Source organism: Pimephales promelas, chromosome 23, assembly GCF_988280905.1.
Source record: "Pimephales promelas chromosome 23, fPimPro1.hap1.1, whole genome shotgun sequence".
In the NCBI taxonomy this organism is placed as follows: Eukaryota; Metazoa; Chordata; class Actinopteri; order Cypriniformes; family Leuciscidae; genus Pimephales; species Pimephales promelas.
Window position 1 is genome coordinate 626,664 of NC_142791.1, and position 13,978 is coordinate 640,641.

Below are 13,978 nucleotides of genomic sequence, written 5' to 3' on the forward strand. Positions count from 1 at the left end.
AGCTAAGTTAACTTGTGTGCAATTTCTTGTAATCTTATTAATCATAAACCATTTCTGACTTAATTTTTTAATTGAATGAACAATCAAGAAAGATTTTCTGTATCTTCTGAATACATGTAAGTACTTTTACTGATTTAGGTTTCAACCTTGTTTTTCCAGGGTAGCCTAGCATATTTGTGATAAAATGTATGTAATTTTCAGTATACTATTATGGTGGCACTTTATTTCACTTCACTTAAATTGTTTTACAGTGCATTTACTTATGTACATACTATGAACTTATTTGCAATAGGTAAGACTAACCTTGAACCCACCCCTAAACCATGTAGTTTCCTTATAGGCTATGACCAGTTCTTTCTTAGGTAAGTGCACATACTGTAAAATAAAGTGCAGCCAGTATTATAAATGTAAATTGATGAAACAACACACATTGGAGCCTAATATAAATCGCAGTGGTTGATTTTGACTTCTCCTGTGTGTATGTTTTGGATAATCCATCGATGTGAGTGTCTAAAGCCAGAATATTCTTTGCGATTCTCTTCAGCTTGTTCTGTGTTGGTCAGTCTTTCTGTTGACAGTTTTGTATTTAGGTCACACAGGAGCCCTCGAGCAACAGTAAAGCATGTCCTCTACAGGAGTGATTGACACCTTCTCTGATGGCGAATGAAGTCTCCAGCTTCTCTGGGCTCCAGCCACAGTAATAACACGGTCTGTCCTCATCTCATATTTTTAATTTAATTTTACATGTGATGCATTGTAATTGAGGCAAATAAGCTAAGACAGTTGTAGAATAACAAAATTAGTGTTTCGTTTTTTTCTTTTTTTCTTGGATGCAATCATCTTTTATTTCCAGTTAATGAAACAACACCTCATTTTATGGCCTACTGAACCGGACAGCATGGATTGTGAATTGAATTGAGAGGTAAATAAATAAAAACAAGAATATCTTACATTGCATATTTACACTGTTTACACGTAAATGACCTTTAAATCTAGATTAGAGCATCTGCCTTTCAATTTACACTGTCCATATCGACTATAATCCCAAAATAGATTAAACATGGTCTCATTGCCCACATGCACTATTGTATAGTCAGGCTACAAACACCCGAAAGTCTATTAGGACTATAGAACAATAGACTTTCTGTTGCAAAATGTAATTTCCCGTCTTTAGAGAGACTAGCTTGGATTTGAATTGCCTTTTTATTGTAGATCTGAGGTCCGTCTGTGCTGCTTTAAGATGAAAGGCAAGAAGAATCTGGTTTCAGATCAGAGTAAAAGCTGTGGCGGTGCATGGCAATCTCACTCTCCCGGCGTCTCTCGTCAAAGAAAAATCGTACAAGAGCTTTTCAACCTCTCATTGTGTCTCTTCGACAGCAGTGAGATTAAATGGAGAGAATGTGAGACTTTAGTCTTTTACTTCTCCTGAGAAATAGATCATAGATCCTTCCTTCCTTCCTAATTCATTAATGTCCCACACTGTACACAGATTTCCCAAACTACAACAGGCTGCAATCATAAATTGCAACAATATGGATTCAAACTCTTTCAAGAACAAATTAGTTGTGCAACTACTTTATTATATTTATAATAATAATAATAACAACACTAAATGAGAAGTTGCAATATGAATTCAAACACTTTCAAGAAGAAGTTAGTTGTGCAACTGCTTCACATCATTTAGTATATTTATTATGATGATAATAAAAATAATACTAAATCAGAAATTGCAATATGAATTCAAACACTTTCAAGAAGACGTTAATTGTGCAACGGCTTCACATCATTTGTCTCATTTATTTGACTGATCTAGAGGTGTCTTATCTTTATTTTATATTTAACATGATATTATTTTATTTATTTATTTATGTAATAATAATAAATCAGAAATTGCAATATGAATTTAAACATTTTCAAGAAGTAGCAACTTCTTCGCATTATTTGTCTCATTTATATTTTATTTTAGTATATTTTACTATTTGTAATTTGTATTATATTGTATTAATTATGCTATGTTATATTATATGATGTTAAATTAATTCTATTATATTAATTATATGATGTACGGAGGCGTATTGAGGAAACAAAATCTACAAAATCAAAATCTCGGAATTACAAGATAATTTTTCATGGAAAAAGGTTTTTGCTCTGTTTTTCTGAATTAATGACTCGATTATCTAAAAAAATTATGAGTAACTCATTAATTCATAAAAACAGAGTGAAAAAAGAAAAATATATCTCATAATTCTGAGATAATTAACAGAAAAACAGTAGTGTATGCAATACGCTTCCATATGATGTTATATTATATTGTTTTTATAATATAATTAATATTATGTAATATTAATTATATTATTAATAATCAAAAATTGCCATAAGAATTCAAATACTTTCAAGAACAAGTTAGTTGTGCAACTGCATTATTTTATTTTATTTTATTGAGTTTTACTGAACATTTCACATTTTTCAATTGAATTTTTTTCTAATTGAGTTTAAATTGGAGCTTGAATGCGATCCTAATTGTGCGGCACATCATAATGTGGATGAGGCTAACTGGGGCATTATTTCTTCTCCTCAAGTTCACAGCTGAGAGGATCTGCACGTGCCGAGCGCAGCGCCGTACACGCGTCTGTCCGTCACGTTGACAGGTCTTCAGCGGCAGCGATGTCAACGGCCCGTGGCTGTTCTCCAGTCATGAGTCCAGATGGAGGCTGTGTTGGTACCTGCCCTCCCATTTCCACTGCCAGCTCACTCCCTCCGTACAGCTCCTCGCCATCTGTGCCAACCTGCCGTCGCTCCGTCAGACAGTTGCAGGTTCCTCCATGCGTGGCAGGCCTACAGCTGTGCAGACAGCCAGCCCAACATCTGTGTGTCCTGTGGGAGAGAGATGTACTCCACTTAAACACAGCCACGGGTTTCCGCTACGTAAGTGTTAAACGCAAAGGCACTCTCGTCATGAACTTTTACAAATCTTGCTAAATCCTACAATGTAGTTAGTATTATTATTATATTTATTATTATTATTATCAAGGTTGAAAATAGTCTAGCTATCTATTAGAGCCCGACCGATAAAGGATTTTGAAGGCCGATACCGATACAAATATTTTTTGGTTTTAAAATCTGATATTCCGATATATCGGCCGATATTTTTTTATTTATTTATTTTTTTTTTTCAGAAACGTGCAACAAAACATTAACAGATTTCCCTAACATTAGTTATTTGTTTTAACTAAAACAATATGATAATGCATTTTAAAAAGAAACTTGTTTCTTTTATTGACTGATGATAGTAGCATTAGCTAGCTTTATGGTTAGCTAGTCTATGATTTAGCAATGGATAACGTCATACTGCAAATTGTAAAACATACATTTTCAATATAACAGGCCAATATAACACTGCCGATATATCGGTCTGGCTCTACTATCTATCATTCTACATCCGTCCGGTGGAATAGAGCTATTTTTGGAAAATTAATTTTATTTATTTTATGGTTTTATAAGTAAAAAAAACCCATGAAAATTAAAAATTAAAATGTAACTTTTTCTAACACGCTTTGACCTGGACAGAGAAATTCATGTTTATTTGTCAAAAGAATTACAAGATAATTTTTCATGGAAAAAAGTTTTTGCTTCGTTTTTCTTAATTAACGAGTTAATTATCTCAGAATTATGAGATATATTTTTCTTGAAAAAAAAATTTTCACTCTGTTTTTATGAATTCAGAAAAACAGAGCAAAAACTTTTTTCCATAAACAACAACAAGATTTATTTATAGAGCACTTTAAAATCCAAAAAATGGACACAAAGTGCTGTACAGTAAAACAATACATACATTAAAAGCCCTACACAACCATACAATGAAACAATAAAATCAATATAACCAAACCATGAAAAATTATCTCGTAATTCAGAGATTATTAACTTTTTTTCTCTCGATTTTTTTTCTTCTCGCTTCCGTACCTCGGAACAATACAAGTAAAAGTTTATAACTAAAAAGTTTGCTAAAGAGTATTTCCTACTAAAGCAAAACTGTATTTGACTCTTATCTCTATCAGATGGGAGTGGCCCTGGACGGCAACATGCCCAGTGCATTATGGGTGTTGAAGTTTTCCTACCTATTTGCTAAAGGGAAGACAGCCTTATTTTCTCTGTTTTCTCTAGTAAGGTTGCACCAATAAAATAAAATAAAATAAAAGCCTACTGTAGGCAGACAACTTTTATTGAAAGGCCATTTTACCAGCAGTGGAAAAACCCCTTTAACAACAACAACAGTAGAAGATAATATATTATAATATAATGTAATATGAGCTGAATTATTTAGGAAAATTGTGTGTATTATAATATTTTGTGTTCAAATTAGAGGTAAAGAAATGCAACAATATTATTCAGTAATGAATATAAAAATATAATCAGTCAATAATGACGTTGCCTCTGGTGATGCACAGCTGGAGAAAATGAAACAAAATCGAGAAATAAATAAATAAAAGCACTTCATACATTTTTATGACCACACATATAAGGTCAGCCATGTGCTTTGGTTACTAAGCAACTCTGCAAGCCTGTGTGTGTGTGTGTGTGTGTGTGTGTGTGTGTGTGTGTGTGTGAGGGTTTTGTCAGAAGTTGAGATGTTGTACGGCTGTGATCCGGCTTTGATTACGGTGCGGTGTCGAGCCCGACGGCAGCGTCTAGCCCAGTCCAGTCCTGCTCAAACATTCAGGACAACCTCACTAATTATTAACCAATAGTCCTTTTGCACATTCTTTCTTTCTGAACCAATCTAATAAAGGGCATTTCTGCCATATTACTGTAACGTACGGACAGAGACGGTCGGATCCATATGCAGCACTTTATTAAAGTAAGCAGACATGAACACAGGCAAACACGTAAACAAGGGGGCAATCCAGAAACTCGTGGTCAAAAACAGGCAATGGTCGAGGCAGGCAGCACAGGTTCGAGAACAGTCCAGGAAACAGGCAAGGGTCAAGAGTCCAGGGAAACACGGAGACACAGAACAGGGAAGAACGCTCGGAATTGCACGCTTACAGTGTAACAAGACTTCGCAAGGGACACAGGGAAAACTCAGGCTTAAATAAGGAACTCAATAACCAATCATGAAACACAGCTGAACATAATGAAACACAAAGAGTCCATGGGGAAACAAACATGGGGAGAGGGTGCCCTCTAGTGGCTCTCGAGGGCACCACGGCTGCTGATCGTCACATAACCCCCCCTCTAAGGAGCGGCTTCCAGACGCTCCTAAGAGCTCCGGGGGGAGGTCAACGGGGGCTGGGATGGAGGGCCAGGCCCATGGAGAGGCAGGAGGCCAGGCACATGGAGAGGCCTGGGGCCGTGGAGCGTGGGTGACCCGGAAGGAGCAGGACGTGATGGCGGCCAGGGCAGAGCAGACACAGGCGAGGTCCATGACAGCCTCGCCTCCATGGCCCTCACGGACTCAGAGGTCCATGTCAGGATCACCTCCATGGCCCCCACAGAGTACCTACTGCCCCCCCCCAAAAAATACTTGGGGAAATTCACGGGAGGAGCCTCTGGGTGGTGAACTGGTACAGGAAAGGCCTCCCGGAGCTTGAAGGGTGCAGGCAGAGCGAGGCGCAGAGGCGGGGCCGGCAGGGCGAGGCGCAGAGGCGGGGCCGGCAGGGCGAGGCGCAGAGGCGGGGCCGGCAGGGCGAGGCGCAGAGGCGGGGCCGGCAGGGCGAGGCGCAGAGGCGGGGCCGGCAGGGCGAGGCGCAGAGGCGGGGCCGGCAGGGCGAGGAGTCTGGGCACGCTCACCGGGACCTGGCGAACCAAACGAGTCCTCCTTCTCCTCCTGCGGCGGCGCGTCACAGGGCTAGACACACTCGCTGGGCTGGACAACTCACTCACTTGAACTGGAGATGCAGCGCTCACCTGAAGAGGAGATGCAGCGCTCACCTGAAGAGGAGATTCAATTACTTGAACTGAAGACTCACTGGACAGACTAAATTCAACACTGGACACACTTGATTCACTCGGCTCAGCACTTGACTCACTTGACTCGGCAACCGATTCACTCAGCTCGCTATTTGACTCACTTGATTCACTCAGCTCGGCACTTGACTCACTCGAGTCGGCTGACACGCGCTCAAACTCCGGTTCGACCCGCGACACCTCCGCTGTCTTAGAAACAGCACTTTTAACAGGGCCAGTGCGGGATACGGGCTCGAGGGGTCCGACATGATGAGTGGTTTTGGCAGGAACGATATGCTTAGAAGCTCCTCTGACGGTCCTTAAGGGAGGATCAAACAGTTTAGCGAGCTGAGGCTTATGCGGCGTGCGGAGTGAGTGAGAGAAATCCGCCGCATACGAAACTCCCCGGCGCAGGGAAAAGAGCAGTTCCTCGAGACCCTCCTTTTCTGCGGGGAGTTCAAAAGCCTTTCTGAACAGGGCGGTAAACACGTCGAAAGGAGGAAACGACATCCGACCTGGTTCCCAAAACGTGCCTGCCCACTCCAGAGCCTTTCCAGTCAACAGTGAGCAGATGAAAGAAACGCGGTCGGTATCCGAGGCGTATAACTGGGGCTGATGTTTCATATATAAACTGCACTGCTGAAGAAATCCTTCACACGCTTCAGGTGAGCCATTAAACTTCTCGGGAAACGGCGTACTGGAATTACTGCATGCGGTACTCACACTGGGTTGCGGTGGAACAGGTGCAGCGGGGGTTTGGGCTTGATTAGCCGCTGTGCTTGAGCTCTGCGGAGACCATGATTGCACGGAGCTAGCTAGTTCCTCGAGGAGAGAAGTTAGTCTCGCCAGCTGAGAACTATGAGAGGCTAGCATTGAAGAGCGGGTCTTGACCACGGCGGATAGATGCAGAAAGTCTGCTGGATCCTCGTTTGGCGAAGTCTTCTGTAACGTACGGACAGAGACGGTCGGATCCATATGCAGCACTTTATTAAAGTAAGCAGACATGAACACAGGCAAACACGTAAACAAGGGGGCAATCCAGAAACTCGTGGTCAAAAACAGGCAATGGTCGAGGCAGGCAGCACAGGTTCGAGAACAGTCCAGGAAACAGGCAAGGGTCAAGAGTCCAGGGAAACACGGAGACACAGAACAGGGAAGAACGCTCGGAATTGCACGCTTACAGTGTAACAAGACTTCGCAAGGGACACAGGGAAAACTCAGGCTTAAATAAGGAACTCAATAACCAATCATGAAACACAGCTGAACATAATGAAACACAAAGAGTCCATGGGGAAACAAACATGGGGAGAGGGTGCCCTCTAGTGGCTCTCGAGGGCACCACGGCTGCTGATCGTCACAATTACGTTTTGTGGTTAATCACATTCTCAGGCAGACATTTTTGGTAAAACTGTAAATAATGCACAATTACATGCAACTATTTGTATAGCACCGGTAAGTACATGTTGTTTATTAATATTACTCAGTTCTAATGTATAATAAGTAGACTTTAAAATGCTAATTTCATATGTATCCTAAATACAAACATTTAATAGTTTTTCATACACTTTGAATTAGTCGGATGCAAGAGACAATATGATTTCAAAAAACGTAAAAAAAAGTGTTTTCCTCATCACATGTCTCAGATTTTCACGTTTCAAAAGGTAGGAGCAAATGCATGTAAATATTGTTGTATCTAATTCTCTCAAATAACTTGACTTACACTTTTTGTTAAGATTATAATAGTGATCACTTTCCATATTTTCTTTTTTACAGATAGTCTGGTACAAGTGTTTAAATTAAAGATCTGGATAGCAAAAGAAGACCATTTATTAAATCTGTTAAATAAAAATAAGAAAATAAATCAAACCCCAACATAATAGTGCCCTTGGTTTGTTTACTACATTTACCTGATTGCTGTTTTAATTTTTTATTTATTTCTATTTGCTTATTTGAAACAGTGGTGGAAAATGAAATTGTAGTTGCAATGACATATCAATGGTACTATTATGATGCTTTATTTCATTCAGTGTCTCCTTTCATTCTCTCTCTCTCTCTCTCCTCTACAGTGCCCTGTTTTATTGCATTGTGCCTGAAGAGTCCTGCTGGGCGTGGATCGGTGTGGACAGCCAATAGCAGGCCAGCGGGCGGCTGGCGGTCAGTGGCCAATGAGGCGGGGTGGGGTGTCATAATCAGAATATAAGAAAGGGTCAGCAGTTCTTTACTCATACACAGAAAACACACTCAAAATAATCATCAAAAAATAATTCTAAACGGGCAAAACGACAGATCTGAGTTGGTTTCGTTCCCCTTTTCCTTTGAACATAGATCAAAGAAGATGATTTTACAGATGAAAGTGTTTTTCTTGGGCTCTGCACTGGATGTCCTGCTCGAGAGGATGAAGAGGCTGCTGCATCGAGCATTCGACATAAATGATCAATACCAGAATTCCCAACAGCAGGTCATTAAGACGTTCAGCCCAATCAAGCGCTTATTCTCCTGTGTGGGGGAGATTCGCCGTTTCATTTCGCTTCCAGTGATTCATGGGAGTTACCTTATTAGGCAGGACCTCTCCTGTAAAACTAGCTCGACCGCCGGTGTTAATCAAGTCAAACTCGCGTTTTAGACAAGAACGTGAAAGAGAAATCCTCATAGTTTTCATTTTTTATCATAAATGCCAACACATAATATTTACAGTCACCTGAGCGTGATTTCTTCCATTCTTTATTCAGAAGACTGTATTTAAACTCTAAATATTCCCTAAAAAGTGTAACTGAGGATCCTGAAATGTTTGAGTATTTGATCTAAAAGATCCCCTGATTTTATTTTATTTGTAATTATTTTAATTATATTTAATTTATACAGAACTATAGAATATTATTGATAATATATAGTAAATATTCCACCACATTGGGAAAAATTGTAAAAAAAAAAAAAAAAAAAATCGGATTAAAAAAAAATTTGGATTAAACATTTAATAATTTTATTCAATTTAATTGATATAAAAATTTTAAATATTATTGGTAATAGTGAAAGATTATATAATATTACATTTCTTATAGACAGGAAACATTGAGAGATCCATATTGACTAAAATGTATTGCATTTAATTATAAGTTACAAGGTCAATTAAACTGGGATTAAAGTTCTGCGACGGATTTCTGTTAATTGCTGCGAGTCTGATAAAAGCATTAGATTGAAAATGTTGGAATTTCATTTATGAAGGTGAAGTATGTACTCGCTATACTCCTGATGACAAGTAGAAAAACATTGCTCTTAAACTGAGTGTGTGATTGTCTGCGGTTTGGCCAAGGAAACATTTTCAGTCAAAAGATTTGTTTTTGCTTTAACCCCTGATTAAATAACATGCTTTTCTGATTGTAATATATTTTTAGCCAAATTACATTTCTTATAGATTTTAAAATATTTTTATAGCATGAACGTTATTATCTCATTTTTTTTTTTTGGATTCTAACTCCGTTTGTACTTTCTTTCTCTATTGTCGCAGATAACAAGCAGTCCACATGCAGAGGAACATCCGGACATCCGGAAGGATTCTGTCATTTGTTGTAAGCCACATTCTAGATGAAATAAAGCAGCATGTGAGCAGGGTCCGGGGAGAGCTGCAGGCGTGTGTGCTTTTGTAAGGGATTCTCCAGCCCAACAGCTGCAAGAGCGGCAGCTCCGGTGCTGATGCTCCGGCACAGAAACGCTTGTTAGGGCAGAATACAGCCAGAGCTCCAGGGAGCGTGCAGACACAGTGACTATTCATAACTGTAATGGGTATCAACCACGTCAACAAAAAAAGCCAAGCGAGAGATGTGCTGAAAACACACATTTACGGGAAACACTTATTGTATCAAAACTAAAAACAAAAAAAATGCTGTCCAAAAAGCATCATTCGAAACCGTTGTATAGAAATAATATCACGCCATTGTTGCTCTTCTTTAGAACTAGCGCAGAATAAGAATTACTAAAGAGACATTTCTAATGCATAAAACAGTTTACGGAAATAAACGCAGTCAAACATCGTCCAAATCCCTGAGAATCCTACAAATGTTTTCTGGACTAATTTCTATTCTATTCTATTCTATTCTATTCTACACATGCAACAACATCCCAAATCCCCGAGAATCCTACAAATGTTTCCTTCAATATTTTCTTCTTTATTTTCTTCTATTCTATTTTATTCTATCCTATTCTATGCAACATCATCCCAAATCCCTGAGAATCCTGCAAACGTTTCCTGGACTATTTTCTAGAATAGAATAGAATAGAATAGAATAGAATAGAATAGAATAGAATAGAATAGAATAGAATAGAATATAGTCCAGCAAACGTTTGGGATGATGAATAGAATAGAATTGAATTGAATAGTCTACACATGCTGCATCATCCCAAATCCCTGAGAATCTTGCAAACTTTTCCTGGATAGTCCTAGAATTCTATTCTATTCTAAACACATGCAAACATCGTCCCAAATCCCATGAGAATCCTACAAATGTTTTTTGGACTATTTTCTTCTTTATTCTATTCTATTCTACACATGCAACAACATCCCAAATCCCTGAGAATCCTACAAATGATTCCTTCAATATTTTCTTCTATTCTATTCTATTCTATTCTATTCTATTCTATTCTTTTCTACTCTTTTCTACACATGCTGCATCGTCCCAAATCCCTGAGAATCCTGCAAACGTTTCCTGGACTATTTTCTACTATGTAGAATAGAATAGAATAGAATAGAATAGAATAGAATAGAATAGAATAGAATCTACACATGCTGCATCATCCCAAATCCCTGAGAGTCTTGCAAACTTTCCCTGGATAGTCCTAGAATTCTATTCTATTCTATTCTAAACACATCTATTCTATTCTAAATCCCAAATCCCATGAGAATCCTGAAATGTTTCCTGGACTATTTTTTACTTGATTCTATAAAAGAGTTATTTTTCATTTTATTTTATTCAAAATGTTATTTATATAGAACTATATAATATTTTCAATAATATATAGCAAAGTATTATAGAATATAGATTATATTTCTATGATTTCTGATTGCCAGAAGATATTAAAACATTTAGAGATTCATATTGATTTATTGCATTTAATGATAATTTGCAATCTATTAGGAACTAAAGAACACATTTTAATGCGTGAACCTTTTACGAAACTTAAACACACGCAAATATCCCAAATCCCCGAGAATCCTGAAAATGTCTCCTGGACTATTTTCTGCTTTATTCTATATTCTATAAACAAATGTTTTTATTATTATTATTATTATTATTATTTTATTCTATAATTTTATTTTAGAATGGATAAAACGGTTTAGAAAGCTTAAAGCACATGCAAACATCATCTCATATCTCTCCTGAGCACTGCCTGTCCCGCTCATAATTAGCTGTTGTGTTTTATCCGTTCCCCGAGGTTCTCTCCCGTCCTCGAGGCTGGAGTCACTCCGAGAGAGCAAACCGCAGGAGACGTGTCCATGGGCGACGCCTATCCGTGGACACATCCTCCTCGGCGTGGCTGGTGCACACGACTCGCCCCCTGAGAAAGAACAGCGAGAGATCTGCTCTGTGATGCCGACTGCGGCGGTCTCGCGTGGGCTGTGCAAACCCAGCGCCAACATTGACATTGGCTACACGAAACCATTGCTCCGTTTCGCATCAGCCTGTCTGGTGTGAGCCGATGATGCTCTGTGAATCAATGGCTGCTTTAGACAAGCTTATGCATGTGGAGCTCAGCTATGCTGCAGTCTTGTCATTCACGTCTAAAATAAATAGCTAAATGATATCGACGTGCCTTAAGAAACAAGATTGTGTGCACCTAAAGGGAATCCTGAGGAAATCTGTGATTCAGTAAATGGTGCAGAGGTTGTGCTGGGCGGCCGGTGGGTGGGGGGATAGGAGGAAGATCCGAGGGGAATGAAATGAAATGACTTGTGCAGCAGCCGTGTAAAAAAAAAAAAAAACGCACTACCGGACACTGGGAACGGGAACAATACAGGCGCCTAAAAAATCACAGGGCTGTTTGAGAAGAGATTGGCTTCATTTGCCACCGGATTTCGTATTTCATGCCGCCTGTTGAGTTAATCATAACAGCACACTTTCTAGTAAGTTGTGTGTGTGGAGGGGATTTGTGTGAATGTATCAGGATGAAGCTGGGTCTAACGATGAGCTCCTGTATTCTGCAGCGTGCTGAAACACACACTAAAGACATATAGAAACGCTCTGCTGTTATTATCATTTACTGTAAAGGAGCACGTGATAAGACATGTGAGACTTACAATGGTCGATTATGGGTTAGTGGTCATAGAAAATAGTCCAGGAAACATTCTAATATATCCCAGTAAAATGTTGTGTGACTGGTGCCACAGTACACCTTCTGTTGGCTCAGACCAGGCGGGATAACCTTGGTTGCCCTCACATGTCCATGAGCCCTGGGCGCCCAACACCCCGTCGTTCCTCCTGTTGGACACTGTTGGTATATTCTCAGCACTGCTGACCGGGAGAAACCCACAAGATCACAGATACTCTGACCCAGTCGCCTTCCTATACCAATTTGGCCATATAATATATATATATATTTAAAATTATGTAGAATTTAATATATTATACTGTATATCGTATATAATAGATTACTCTTTATTTAGGGTTTTACTAGGGCTGTCAAATGATTAATCGCATCCAAAATAAAAGTTTGTGTTTACTTAATATTTGTGGGTGCACTGTGTATAATTGTTTTATATATGAAGAGTTCAGATGCAAAAGCCTCTAAATGCCATTTGAAATTTTCTTCTTTAATGATGATTTTTTATCAAGCTTGTATATTTAAGTTCAGTAATTTCACTTAAATGGCAATGAAGATTAGCTATTAATTGTTATTTAAGTGAAATTACTGAACTTAAATATACAAGTTTGATAAAAATCATCATTAAAGAAGAAAATTTCAAATGGCATTTAGAGGCTTTTGCACCTGAACTCTTCATATATATATATATATATATATATATATATATAAATACACACACATGCATGTATAGAAATATTTTCATGAATATACTAGATTTATATATAATTTATAAAATATTATAAAAAAATTTTTCCCTAAATATACATGCATGTGTGTGTATTTATATATATACAAAATAATAATACACAGTGCACCCACATATATTATGTAAACACAAACTTTTATTTTGGATGCGATTAATCGTTTGACAGCCGTAAATTATGCATTTAGGGACTGAGTAATATTAAAGGGACAATGTGTAGGAATTTCTCCCATTCTAGCGGTGAAAATGTAGCTATTTTGCATTTTTTTCAAATGCGTGTTGCATCTACGGTAGCCATTATGTACCAAAAAGCTCTGACAGGATGTCTTCTAATAGCAGTTCGTCGAGTGTTCCTTCGGATGACACAACGAACAAACGAATGTTACAGTATGAAAAACATGAGTTATGCCTTATTCGTTATATTTTCTGAAGTACGTGCATTGCTAGAGATCATCATCAACTTTTAACTATAAATGTCCATGTCTATAAAATTAAGTACACAACCAGACAACGATGTAATTAAGACTGTAACATTACCTGTCGAGAAGAAAGCAGGACTCTCCTGCATTAGCTCTATCCGCCGGGAGAAAGCGATCCCGACATTAACTCGTGTGTTTTGTAATCTCGCGTCACGTTTCCTTTTACGATCTATTTTGGACTTTTCTGGCGACGAGGATTTTAAACGTGCCGGGCCGCGAAACGCCTTCTGCTGCGTTCAGTCGCGTCACGCCGGCTCTGGACGAAACGCGTTGGCCTCGTACTTTTTGTCCCTCTGTGCTATTATAGTTTTTCAAGATGGCGGAACGACATGGAAGCCTCCGTGGATGGACCCGCCCCATGTTATTAATATAATAAATTCTTTGTTTACAAGGATAACATAATTGGCAGAGGTATTTGTACACCATTGAGGACATATTAATGAATAAAAATAGTGATTTTAAATAATAAAATACAAAAAAAGTACACATTGTCCCTTTA

At 38.6% G+C, this 13,978-nt stretch overlaps 1 protein-coding gene across 2 annotated transcripts in view; it reads left to right on the forward strand.

Annotated features, from left to right (window-relative positions):
• Positions 1 to 410: 410 nt before the first annotated feature.
• The window catches only part of dscama (DS cell adhesion molecule a), a 100,230-nt gene continuing 86,662 nt past the window's right edge, over positions 411 to 13,978 (forward strand). Inside the window, exons 1-5 of one of the 2 annotated variants that reach the window (XM_039677029.2) lie at positions 411 to 708; positions 854 to 922; positions 2,580 to 2,925; positions 8,010 to 8,097; positions 9,449 to 9,509. The gene's annotated coding sequence lies outside the window, so the exon portion shown is untranslated. Of the gene's footprint in view, positions 709 to 853; positions 923 to 2,579; positions 2,926 to 8,009; positions 8,098 to 8,291; positions 8,402 to 9,448; positions 9,510 to 13,978 lie in introns of those variants that run through there. The other variant, XM_089126538.1, reaches the window with a different exon arrangement.